At 46.9% G+C, this 13285-nt stretch overlaps 1 long non-coding RNA gene across 1 annotated transcript; it reads left to right on the top strand.

The window, feature by feature from the left end:
- The first annotated feature begins 9924 nt into the window (after window positions 1-9924).
- On the top strand, window positions 9925-13129 carry LOC111561945. The gene is made up of 3 exons (XR_002745000.2): window positions 9925-11649; window positions 11833-11901; window positions 12605-13129. It is a non-coding gene; the product is annotated as an uncharacterized LOC111561945 (long non-coding RNA).
- Window positions 13130-13285: the final 156 nt, after the last annotated feature.

The following is a 13285-nucleotide window of genomic DNA, read 5'->3' as shown; positions in this document are numbered from 1 at the left end:
TAATATTTATTTATTTATTTATTTATCTATTGAGAGAGAGAGAGAGAGAGAGAGAGAGAGGCTCCCTGCCACGAGCACAGAGTCCACAGGTGGGGGGGGGGGGGGGGGCTCTCAGGGCTGGAACTCACTAACGGTGAGATCATGACCTGAGCCGAAGTCCACTGCTTAACCGATTGGGCCACCCAGGTCCCCCAGAGTTGGTGGCTTTTTACCTCCACTCCATCCTCCAGCTTTTTCCTAGGGTGATCTTTCTTCAAAATAAATCTAAACTCTCCAGAGCTCCCTCTTAAACCCTGCTGCCGATAGTTAACAAGGCCCCTAGAGCCCTTGACAAGGGGCCTTGGACGTAAGTCAACCCCAACCTCCATACCAGTTCTGGCCCTTACTACATGCCCTTTCCCCCCGCCTCTGCCTCTGCCCTTCTGGTTCTCTCTTTCCTCCATCTGGAGGCATCCACCAGTCCCTGTTAAGCTTCACACCCACCCCCGCCCCTTTAGACAGAAGCCATAGCTGCCAAATCCAGAAGCCAACCGGACCACACCCTGTAACTGTGGTCAGGTGTGTCTGTCTCTCCCACTTTGACACCAAGGCCTATGCCCATTGGCCTCACCAGTCTCAGGCCAAACCAGGGAGGTGATCGTAGAAATGAGGCTGTGAGATCTGATTATGGGATCTCCTCGGGTACCTGTCACTATTCCAGACCAACAAGGTCACTCTCAAGAAGAATCTGACCAGGCATCCTTTAAGTGGGTGTGGTATAATTAGAAAAAAAAAAACCCACAAAACTATATAGGGGCGCCTGGGTGGCTCAGTCGGTTGAGCATCCGACTTCGGCTCAGGTCATGATCTCGCAGTTTGTGAGTTCGAGCCCCATGTCGGGCTCTGTGCTGACAGCTCAGAGCCTGGAGCCTGCTTCGGATTCTGCGTCTCCTTCTCTCTCTGCCCGTCCCCAACTTGTGCTCCGTCTCTCTATGTCTCTCAAAAAATAAATAAATGTAAAAAAAAAACTATATGTATACACACACACACACACACACACATATATGTATATATATTTGATCTTTGTCTCTAATACCTGGCACAGTTGGTCTTGCACCCCTGTGCCTCAGCTACATAACAAATTGAGAAGTGTTTATTCGTGAAAAACTGGTGAATTTCAGGTAAGAGCAGTGGGAGCCCGTGGTGTTTAGCGTGGGGCTTGCTCTCACATCTCCCTGTCTCCCCTCCCGTTCAAGGAACTCCAAGGCCATTGTGGCTCAAGTGGTGTGAGCTGAGGGAGAGCAGCAGGAGGTGAGGCCAGAAAGACCGCCGGGAGGTCAGATCACGTGGGCGCTTTGGAGGTGATTGTAAGAATCTTGACTTTCATCCTGAATAAAGTGGGAAGACACCCCCGGTTTGCTTGGAGGAGTGACAAGACCTGATGTGTTTCACTGGCACCGTTCCGGCTTCTGTGGCGCGTGAGGTCAGGTAGCAGGCTGTTACAGAAATGCAGTTGAGAGATGATGGCGTGGACCAGGGGGAATAGCCGTGGAGGCGGTGAAAAGTGGTGGGATTCTGGATATATTTTGAAAGTGGATGTCAAGGAAGGTGAGAGAAAAGACTCATGCCATATGCTTGTTTGTTTGTTTTATACACTGCTGGATTCTATATGCTAGCATTTTACTTCAGGAGTTTTGCAAATATATTAACAAGTTTGGGCTAAATTTTCTTTCCTCATACTAGCATCCCAGGTTTGTTTGGCATCCATTCCTTAGTAGGCCCACGATCTTTACCTGCAATTCTAAAATTCAAAGAGTTCTGAGAACTAACAATAGGTGTCTTTTTTGGGAGAGCACTTTTTCAGCAAACTCAGTTGGCAGTAAAGCCGGATCTGAATTGATGCAAGCCGATTTATAGCATTTATTTACCCCACTTAGTATGTTATACCGCAAAAATATTAACATATTTGATTGTGGGAGCTGGTTCAGACTTTGCTGGGGTGTTATACACAACTTACATATTACACTATCTTTCTAAGCTCCCCAGCCCCAAAGAATTTAAGATAAAGGATTGTGGACTTAGTTTAACCTAATAAAATGAATTGGTCAGCTTTCTTTTCTTTCTTTCTTTCTTTCTTTCTTTCTTTCTTTCTTTCTTTCTTTCTTTCTTTCTTTTTCAGTTTATTTATTTTGAAAGAGAGTGTGAGCGAGTGTGTGTGGGAAGGGCAGAGAGAGAGAGAAAATCCCAAGCAGGCTCTGCACTGTTAGGACGGAGCCCAACTCACGAACCATGAGATGGGCTCGAACTCACGAACCACGAGATGATGATCTGAGCCGAAACCAAGAGTCGCCACTTAATACAATGAGCCATCCAGGTGTCTTTTCCTTCCTTCCTCCCTCCCTTCGCCCCTCCCTGCTTTCCTCCTTTCCTTCCTTCCTTTTATTGTGATTCGAAGTAGTTTGTGTATGGTGGGGATAATTTCCTTTTCTTTGAAATGTCAGAAACTCATTTGTAAAGATATCTGGGTTTGCCTCATGTCTTGTGTGTGCTGTTGTTACTGTTGATAGTGAGTAACTGACTTTTCGTGGGAGTCACACTTCTCTGGTGCCTTGGTGCCCTGCAGTACCCAACTTGGCCAAGCTTTGCTGCTTCCGTTTTGTTTTGTTTATGTATTTATTTTGAGAGAGACAGAGGCAGCGTGAGCAGGGGAGGGGCAGAGAGAAGGGAGAAACAGAATCCCAAGCAGGCTCCACGCTGCCAGCACAGAGCCGGACACGGGGTTTGAACTGATGAAACTAAGATCATGACTTGAGTCTAAACCTAGAGTCAGACGCTTAACCGACTGAGCCCCCCAGGCGCCGCAACAAGCCTTGCTGATTACATTTGGAGAAGCCTGATATTGCAATTCAAGGAGATCAGAGACACCACAAACCAGTGGTTATTGGACCATTTGATTTGCAGACACTACTGGCTTTTTTGCTGGACAGTTTGGGAAGAAAAGAGCTTTCCAGGAATTGTATTTAGCATAATTGTAGAGTGCAAATTTTTAATTTTACCTCTAGGGGGCACTCATGGATCATAAATTGGTATGCTTAAAAAAATTACCTGAAAGAGATTAAACTGAGTGCCATTTTAGGTATGTATCGTTTTTCCCATTTTATAGATGAGAAAACCGAGCCTTAAAAAAGCTAAGTAACTTAGGGGCGCCTGGGTGGCGCAGTCGGTTAAGCGTCCGACTTCAGCCAGGTCACGATCTCGCGGTCCGTGAGTTCGAGCCCCGCGTCAGGCTCTGGGCTGATGGCTCGGAGCCTGGAGCCTGTTTCCGATTCTGTGTCTCCCTCTCTCTCTGCCCTTCCCCCGTTCATGCTCTGTCTCTCTCTGTCCCAAAAATAAATAAAAATGTTGAAAAAAAAAAAAAAAAGCTAAGTAACTTAATTAGTTCATGAAAGTTGTAAGTGGTGTAAGTCAAATCTGGGATTTTAACGTAGATCTACTTAGCACTAGAGTCCATGCTCTTAACAATACTATATTCTTGGTTTCTTTCTTCCTCTCTCCCACTCTTTCCCTTTCTCTCCTCCTTAGAAGCAGTAGAACAAAGTGGTTAAATGTATCAATTCTGAGGTCAACCTGCCTGACCAGGAAGGCTTGGCCCACATGAGCACCTGCAGGGGAAAATGGCATCACGAAATTGATTCCTGTGAAAAATAAGCCACCGACTTACCTACCAATGTCTGGCTCTCTCACTGACTAGCTGCGTGACCAAGGGGAGGCTACTTAACTGCTCTGTAGCTCGGGTTCCTCGTGGTAGAAATGAGACGATAAGGAAATGTTTGCTCAGTCTTGAGCGTCTGCAGATAGGCTTACCTGCTGCATGTCTCTGAGACTATATTGCTAGTAAAAGGCAAGAAGGCATTGGTCAGGGCTCAAAGCAACTGCCTCTGGGAGAATCAGCAAAACGAAGAGCCTGGTGATGAGCCTGCCAAACGTGTGATCTGTGTCTCAACTGTCCTATTTGGACTCAACCCGATGACTTTTTGGGTCAGTAAAGTTCCAACAAGTCACAAATGGAATGGGGGCTCAGGTCCATTCCACACCAAACAATCTTGTGCTGACAAGCTAAAGATTTACTTGAACCAACCGATCACTTTTCCTTCTGAAACTGGGGCTGTTGCCCTTAGAAGCTCACCTTTGCCTTTGAGTGGAGTCAGTTTTCACAGGGCCTGTTCAGCCCCTGTACATTGTCTACCTCAAAATAAACCTTTCCTGCTTCCTGAGTTGTTTGCTAACACTTCATCTGAAGATACAATCTCACATGGCCTAACTTCTTTTGTTTGTTTGTCTGTCTGTTTGTTTGTTTGTTTGTTTTGAGAGAGAGAGAGAGAGAGAGTGCACTCGAGCAGGGGAGGGGCAGAGAGAGAGGGGAAGAGAGAATCCCAAGCAGGCTCCACACTGTCAGTGCAGAAGCCAACACGGGGCTGGATCCTACCAACTGTGAGACCATGACCTGAGCCAAAATTAAGAGTTGGACGTTTCACCAACTGAGCCACCCACGTGCCCCTCCCATGGCCTAACTTCCGTATTGGATCAAGTGGCCCTGTTTTACCTGGCAGTACATTACATTTAATACTCACTACGTATCAGTATTGATTTTTCCTTTTATTAGGGCTAATAGTTCCTATCTATAAGATTACTTTGATGATGAAATGAGATAATGCCTGTAGGGCACTTAGAACAAAGCCTGAGGTCGTAAGAACCCAATAAGTGTTATTGCTAGTCAACAAATTTTTTTTCAGTGCTACATTCTAAGGTATGTGTATTGGGAAGGGTCTGATCAGGATACAGAAACCACACTCTTTGAGCAGAGAGAATTTCATCTAAAGGACTGTCACCGAGGTATGAAGTTATTAACCGTTTAGCTGACAGGGCACGAACAGAAGAAGGTATCTGGGAGGAAGCAATTATTGGAAGCAATACCACCATCGGGGCTAGGAGAGCAAAGGGAAGGTTTAAAACTCAAGCTTAGTGGAGAGGCCGGGCAGAGCTGAAACTCAGATCTCTGAGTAGGGGTACTGGTCAGCTGTGGTTGGGGTTTCTGAGTGAAACACAATAAGGCTAGTGTCCAAATGTTGGGAAAACCAAAAACTGGATTCACAAGCCCCACGGGATCTGCTGTGGCTGTGGTGAAGAAGTTTGCTGGATAATAAAGGTTGGGCCACGCAGGAGAAGAAGCCAGTTCCTTCTTCCTTCAACCTTGCTATCCCTCGTATCACCTACTGACAAAGCCCATAGGGAGCCTGCTTTCGACAAAGCAGAGATGTGGTTGGCAGGGTCCCTGCCCCAGCATCGCAGGGCAGAGTATGGAAGGGTGAGTTGGAGTTAATAGACAACAGCTTAATGAATGGCGCCATCCCTCCCTTTGGCTATTCAGCATCCCTACACACACATCTTCATGTATTTGAGCTTCCTATAAGACAATGAAAACAGCTCTTTCTACCTAACAAAATAAAACTGTCCTTCATACAAATGGAGACATCTAATCTTCTCCCCCAAATGAGGAGATGCAAAGTTGCAGGGATGGTTGTATCCATTTTTGAGACATTCACACATCCATTTTTAAGATATGTTAATTACTCCTTAAATGCAGTCATAATTCCAGCTGAAGATTCATGTGAGCTCATCATCTTCTTTCTATAAGCACTCTGGTGCATTCAAAAGAATTCTTCTGCAACGCCCGGGTGACTCAGTTAGTTGGGAGTCTGACTTAGGCTTGGGCCATGATCTCACAGCTCATGAGTTCGAGCCTGGTGTCAGGCTCTGTGCTGACAGCTTGGAGCCTGGAGCTTGCTTCAGATTCTGTCTCTCCCTCTCTCTCTGCCCCTCCCCAGCTCATGATCTGTCTCTCTCTCTCTGCCCCTCCCCAGCTCATGATCTGTCTCTCTCTGCCCCTCCCCAGCTCATGATCTGTCTCTCTCTCTCTGCCCCTCCCCAGCTCATGATCTGTCTCTCTCTCTCTGCCCCTCCCCAGCTCATGATCTGTCTGTCTCTCTCTCTCAAGAATAAACATAAAAAAAAATTCTTCCTATACCATGGTCCTTGTGGTTGTCATTACTGCTGTAATGACCAAGTGAAACAGCCACTTTGTCCTCTGGTATTTTCTCTTTTTTTAAAGTTTGTTTGTTTGTTTATTGAGAGAGAGAGAGAGAGAGAGAGAGGGTGAGGGAGGGGCAGAGAGAGGATCCCAAGCAAGCTCCACACTGTCAGCGCAGAGCCCAAGCTGGGCTTGAACTCATGAACCATGAAATCATGACCTGAGCCAGAGTCAGACACTTAACCAACGGAGCCACCCAGGTGCCCCACTGGCATTTTCAACAGTCATTTGACTATAGTCAATAGTCAATAGTCAATAGTCAGTTGACTGTGGGTCATAGTTTGTTGAATTGTGAAGTCTTCTCATGCCACAGATTGCTATCATGCCATTATCTGTGGGTAAGGTTAGCACTGAGTTCTATCCAAAAACACAACCAAAGTAACGCCAAAAAAAAAAAAAAAAAAATCCCCTTCTGGCACATTTTCTCAGTCAGCCAGAGTCCAATCCGGAGACAGAACCCACCAATTATTTGAACAGAGAGAACTGAATATAAATCATGGCTAACTAAGTATAAAGTTGTTAATGAAGTCACTAAAGGAACAGTTAAAAAACCATCAAGGTACCGAGAGGTAGCAATTGCCGGAAGCAGCTACCACCCCCAGGGCTGAAGGAGCTCAGAGAAGAGGTGTGAGTAATAGAACCTCATGGAAGTTTGGAGGAAAGCACAGCAGAGCTGGAACGCAGGCCTCAAAAGGTTGGGCGCTACTTGGAGGATGCTGGTGTCTCTGAATCGGGAAGAGGGTTCCATGGGGCTGAGACCCAGACCTCTTGGGGACAGGGCACTGACTCCCTGGTGCTGGTATCTCTGAGACAGCACAATGGGGCTGGCTCTGCAAGTGACAGGGAATTGTAAACTGGACTCAGCTGCTGCTGCTGCGGGGAGGCCCTGCTGTTACCAGGGAGTCAAAGCGTTGCTGGAGTGATACAGAGAGTGGAAGCCATCAGGAGAGCCCACGGGAAGTTCACAGGGCAACAATGCAGGGGAGTTTCTTCTTCCACCCCCGTCCTTGCACACTCCCTCCCTGTACAGGCACACCTTGGGCCCGGTGCTGACTCGGTTCCAGACCACTGCAATAAAGCAAATAGCATAATAAAACGAGTGAAAGGAATTTTTTGGCTTCCCAGTGTATATAAAAGTTAGTTTAGGGGCACCGGAGTGGCTCAGTAGGTTGTGTCCTACTTCAGCTCAGGTCATGATCTCACAGTTTGTAGGTTCGAGGCCCGCATAGGGCTTTGCACTGACAGCATGGAACCTGTTTCAGATCCTCTGTCTCCCCCTCTCTCTGCCCCTCCCCTGGTCCTGCTCTATCAAAAATACATAAACATTAAAAAAATTTTTTTAAACAATTAGTTTACACTGTACTGTAGTCTAAAAACAAAGTATATGCCTTAATTAAAAAATACTTAATTGCTGGGGCACCTGGGTGACTCAGTGGGTTAAGCGTCCAGCTCTTGACTTTGGCTCAGGTCATGATCTCACAATTCACGGGCTCAAGCTCCACACTGACAGTTTGGAGCCTGCTTGGGATTCTCACTCTCTCTCCTCTCTCTCTGCCCCTCCCCTGCTTGTGTGTGTGTGCATGCTCTCTCTCTCTCTGTCTCTCAAAATAAACTGAAAAAAAAAAAAAACCTCATTGCTAAAATATGCTAACCATCATTTACCTTTCAGGGAGTCATAATCACTGATCACAGATCACCACCACAAATATAATAATAATATATCACAAATACATCACAAATATCATAATGAAAATTTTGAGATATTGTGAGAATGACCCAAATATGACACAGAGATGCGAAGTGAGCAAATGCTGTTGGAAAAATGGGGCAAACAGATTTCGTTGATGCAGCATTGCCACATTTGTAAAATAAAAAACCAACAAAACAAAAACAAAAACAAAAACCCTCAATATCTGTGAAGCACAACAAAGCGAAGTACAATAAAACGAGATATGCCAATATTAATCATGCCTTTTTATTTTCTTTTATTTGATGCTTTGGTGTCTTGGGGCCTTACTGCCTCTGGAGGGACTGCCCCTCTCCAGGCTAGCTTACCCGCCTTTAGAGATAGCACACAATTTGCCCTAGACCATGCCTTTCATATGCAAACCAACCATGAGTCTGGAGCCTTGAACGCCAACCACATCCTCTAGTGGGCTCTCACACTCTGGGCCACTATTCACTATCCACCTGCTCTAATTGCCTCAGGGCCAACTGAAGGACAACTAAGGACAGCCCCAATACCCCAGAGCCCACTGAAATTATTCACACTAGCCAATTCTAGACCCACTTACCCTGCCTTGCCCATCCCTTCCAATGAAAACTGCAATCAATCAATACTCCTCCCACATTTTCCCCTTACTCCCTCTCCCTCCTGACCCACCCTGGTGCTTCCCCCACATGGCCTTGCATGGTGTGCCTTGTCTTCCTGTTTCTAGGGACCGTGACTAAGCATCCTCCTTCATGACAGTCATTTCTGTGTGTGCACGTCCCACCTCATCTGATTAAACAAACCCCAGGTCCCCTTAGGGCAGTCTGTAGTGGCCTCGTTGGCAGACTCCAACAGGGAGCCAGCTAGCAAAGCAGAACGTGGGCCTCAGAGTCCCAGCTCCAGCCTCACAAAGCCCAGTATAGAAGAGGGGTGGCGTTTGAAGCAGAGAGATTACAGCCAAAGCACTGGCCACTGTCCAAGTTAGATAAGGGCCTTTTATTAAGGAGTTTCTAGTCCAGAGCAACAAAATTGTTCACAGGGAGATTGTACTAGTAGAAAGCTATGCCTTAGAGACAAGCCTCACCTGAGACCTCCATACAGGGAAGCCAGCACAGGAGCCTGGGAGCACTGGGCTGTCAGAGGAGGTGTCACTAAATGACATGCAGCAAAACCCATAGAAAAGGAGGGAGGAACTTCTGGATATCCAGGAGTCATGGTGGATATCCTGGAGCAGAACATTCGGGCAGAGAGAAGAGTGAGGATGAAGGTCCCGAGACAGGAAGGTGCCCGCCTTCAAAGAATGGCAGAGTCGCCGTGATGTTAATTTTATATGTCAACTTGGCTAGGCCGTGGTGCCCAGTTCTTTGGTCACACACCTTCTCGCGGTTGCTGTGAAGGCACTTTCTGGATGTGATCGCTATTTCAGTCAGCGGACTTTGAGTAAAGCAGGTTACCCTCTATGATGTGGGTGGGCCTCATGCAATCAGTAGAGGCCTTAAGAACAAAGACTGAGGTCCTCCTGAGGGAGAAGGCCGTTCTGCCCCCATACTGTAACACAGAAATTCCGCGCGAGTCTCCAGCCTTCGGACTCCAGACTACATCAACTCTTGCCTGAATTTCCATCCTGCTGGCCTGCCCTGTAGATTTCAGACTTCCTGCCCCCATGCGATCGGAGCCAATTCCTTAAAACGAATCTCTCTCCAAATACATAATGTGCATCCTATTGGTTCTGTTTCTCTGAAATAATCAGACTAATGCAGGCCAGGGTAGCACAAGAGGGCGGTGACAGGAGAGTTCTGTGCAATGGGCCTGGGGTGAGGTGTGGGGTGGGGAGCTGACGATATGGGGCTGTGTGGCCGTGGGGAGGGCTGTGGGCTTTCGTGGGAGAGGAAGCCACAGAGGGTGCTGAGCAAAAGGGTGGCCTCATCCTTGCATGTTCAAAGCTGCTGGGGCTGCTGTAAGGAGAATGGGCTGTGGGGCAAGGGCAAAGCAGGGGGATGGTGAGGAGGTGAAAGCTTGGGGGACCTAATGGAGAGAGTGGACATGTGCCTCTTAGAGATCTGGCTGTTGGGTGCCTGCCTCTGCACTTCAGGGGCTTGGGCTGAGAAGCTCAGAGCCTGGAGCCGCCTGGCCCTTGACCACACAGGGAGGCCAGCAGTGCTCTGCCTGGGACTCGGGCCTGTGTACTCCCCTCAGCACCTCACCGTGGGCTGTGTCCTGGAGCCTGCTGTAGCTCCCCACGCCGGTCCCACCCGGGGCAGGCGGGTAATACCCACACCTCTTCCAGGCTGTTCTCTGCACCGGGTCCTCACACTGCAGATCACCATTTCCACAGAAAACAGGAACGAGCCTGGAAAACCCCAAACCTGGTTACCCATTAACCCAGCCCTGAGCGAGGGCCAAGGGGACGGGCCTCGTTTTCTCACCAGAGCTGGTTACAGTTAGTCCAGGGGAGGCACACGGGTTTCATCTTGTGGGCCAGTCTTGATTAGTTAAGTTCTGGGTAGAGTGTCTTAACGAGGGGGAAGTGGGCGGTAAGCTATCAGTGATGTTTCCAGTAATCAGTAAAGGGGCAGGGGAAAGGAAAAGCTGTTCTTTAAATTCCTGTAACATGGGCCTAATATTTAGGGAGTTTGAGGATCGGCACAAGCGTGGTATATACAGCTGAAGCAGTCGTACAAGTAGCTTGTGTGGAGTCTATTCATTTATTCAGGAAATAATTTTCCCGTGCCTACCATGTACCAGTCACTAAGCTCAGTGTGAGCGATAAAAAAATGGAAACAAACAGGTTCTTTAACCCTCCTGTCCTATTCAGCTGGGGCCGCCATAACAGAACACCACAGACTGGGTGGCTTCAACAGAAATGTATTTTCTCACAGTTCTGGAGCCTGGAAATCTAAGATTAAAGGTCCAGCCGATTCAGTTCCCAGCGATGGCCCTCTTCCTGGCTTGTAGACAGTCACCTTCTCACTATGTCCTTCCATGGCCTTTTCTCTGTAGGTATGCTTGGTGTGGAGGAAGCGGGGAGAAAGCTGTCAGCGCAGACCCCAATGCAGAGCTTGAACTTACAAGGCATGAGATCATGACCTGAGCCGAAGTCAGACGTTTAGCCGACTGAGCCATCCAGATGTCCTGAGAGAGACAGAGATTGACAGAGAGAGATCTTTCCCTTCTAACGCCATCAATCCTATTAGATTTGCACCCCATCCTTCATTTAATCTTAATTACCTCCTAAAGACTATATATCTCCAAATACATTGGGGGTTAGAGCAACTTATGAATTTTGGTGGGAGGGGACACAATTCAGTCCATAGCACATGCCCTTATGGAGATTATCACCTCATGAAGGTTGACGATTCAACAGTATAAACATGTAAACAGAAATATGGTTACGAGTCCTACTGAAAAATAAACAGGGTGCTGTGACAGAGCACAGCAAGAGAACTTAATTCATACAGGGTGATAAGTGCTCTCTGGGGATATGACATGCAGTTTTGGACCTGAAGCATAAGAAATAGCCATTCAATGAGAAGGATGTTCCTGGAAAAGAGACCCACAAGTGCAAAGGCCCTGAGGTAGGAAAGAATTTAGTATGTTTAAGGAATTGAAAGGATGGCTTTTGCTTCTAAAGATCTTTCTGGTTTCTTTGTGGAGAATAAACAATATGGAAAGAAGGGCGGAGGAGGTAAACCAATTCCAAGGCTTTTCTGTCTTCCAGGCAAACGATGACGGTGGTTGGAAGTAGAATAGTAAAAGCAGAAACGGTGAGAAGTCGATTGATCCTGGTGTATATCTCTTGAAGCTGGAGTCGGTAGGATTTGTTGATTGATTAGAGTTTGGGGGTGTGAGACGGAGGCAGAAAGCATGATTCCTGGGTGACCAGCCTGACCACTAGGTGCAGAGTGGTGCTATGGATTGACATGTGGATGCGTGTGGGCGCCCTGGATCTGGAGGGGTTAATCAAGAGTTTCTAATTGGGCTTGTTTGATTTCAGATGCCTATTAGTATGCCACTGAAGAGCCTGCAGAAGGAGCCGTGGCGAAGCCAGCAAGTTATAGGAAAGGTGTGTTATAGGAGGCAAATGAAGAAAGTGTTTCAAGGAGGGGTTTGTTCAACTGCCTTATCAAGGGGATTAAGAGGGGTAACACCATAGAATTACTGTTGGATTCGGTAAGGGGGAAGACATTTGTACCCTGGACTGCCTTTAGATGGGAGGCGAACACTTCTCCATGTTCATGGGCGCAAAAGAGATCCAGATATCAGCTGATATCTGATCCAGATATCAGCTCTTTTATAAACTTAGCGGTGGAAGACAATGGAGATTGCCCTTTTCCCTAACAAAGCACCAACAAAACAAACTCATGAGTTGTGACCATTGTCAGAAAGAGGCATATGAGATCATCAAAATTCCTTCAAACACGTGTTAGCTGATAGGAGTTACGAGACCATCCCTTGACACGGTGACTGTGCCAAGGGCTCTTGAAATAGTGGGGATGCCGACCTCAACCACTAGAGATGTTTACAGCTCACCGGATCTCACCAGATAAAAGCCTCTGGTCGTCTGTAACTAGTAAATGAACAGAGATGGTTATTAGTCAGGGTAATGAATGTTAGCTGCTGTAACACACAGCTCCTAACTGTAGATGGCTTAATAGGAAGTAATCTCTCATTCATGTCACAGTCCGGTTCAGGGCTTTGAGGGTTTTGCTTTACACAGTCCCTCAGAATCCCAGACTTCTTTCACCTTTGGGTTTACCTTCTTCTAGGTCTTTGAAGTCCTGCGCGTTCAGCTGACAGATGGAAAAGAGAAAGGATCATACGAGAAGTTTGTATGGGCCAGGCCTAGAAGAGATAGTATCACTTCCACTCATATTTCATTGGCCAGATCTCAGTCTCATGTCTACACAACAACAGCCCCAGCTGAGGTCCCCACTGACACCAGGATCAAGCACCTGATGTATGTGTGAAGATGGTTCCAGATGATGTTAGCTCTCAGTGTCAGATTTTCCCAGACATTGAGGAACTGAGAGAAGCCACCCCCCTCAACCTTAAGGAAACCCTACAGTTGCATAAACTCTAATCCCTTGATGAATTCCTTTTTCTATATTATTCATACTGTTTCCGCTTATTTGTTCCAACCCTGACTGATACAAACCATGAACTCTGGCCGAACATGCTTGCCATTCTGAATGGTACAAGGGCCACAGAAGGTGGGCACCTTTAACTTCTAATAAAATTGGGGTACTTTTTAATTCAACATTTATATTACTAGTAATTATTAATATCTTTAAAAAAATTTCTCCCCCAGATTCAGAAGACTTTTCTTTCTGATATTTAAAAGAAACATTTACCCTTGGGGCGCCTGGGTGGCTCAGTCAGTTAAGCATCTGACTTCAGCTCAGGTCACGATCTCATGGTTCATGAGTTCGAGCTCCGCATCAGGCTTT

The sequence above is a fragment of the Felis catus genome, chromosome C1 (assembly GCF_018350175.1).
Source record: "Felis catus isolate Fca126 chromosome C1, F.catus_Fca126_mat1.0, whole genome shotgun sequence".
NCBI classification, from domain to species: domain Eukaryota; kingdom Metazoa; phylum Chordata; class Mammalia; order Carnivora; family Felidae; genus Felis; species Felis catus.
This window is presented reverse-complemented; position numbering and strand designations above follow the sequence as displayed.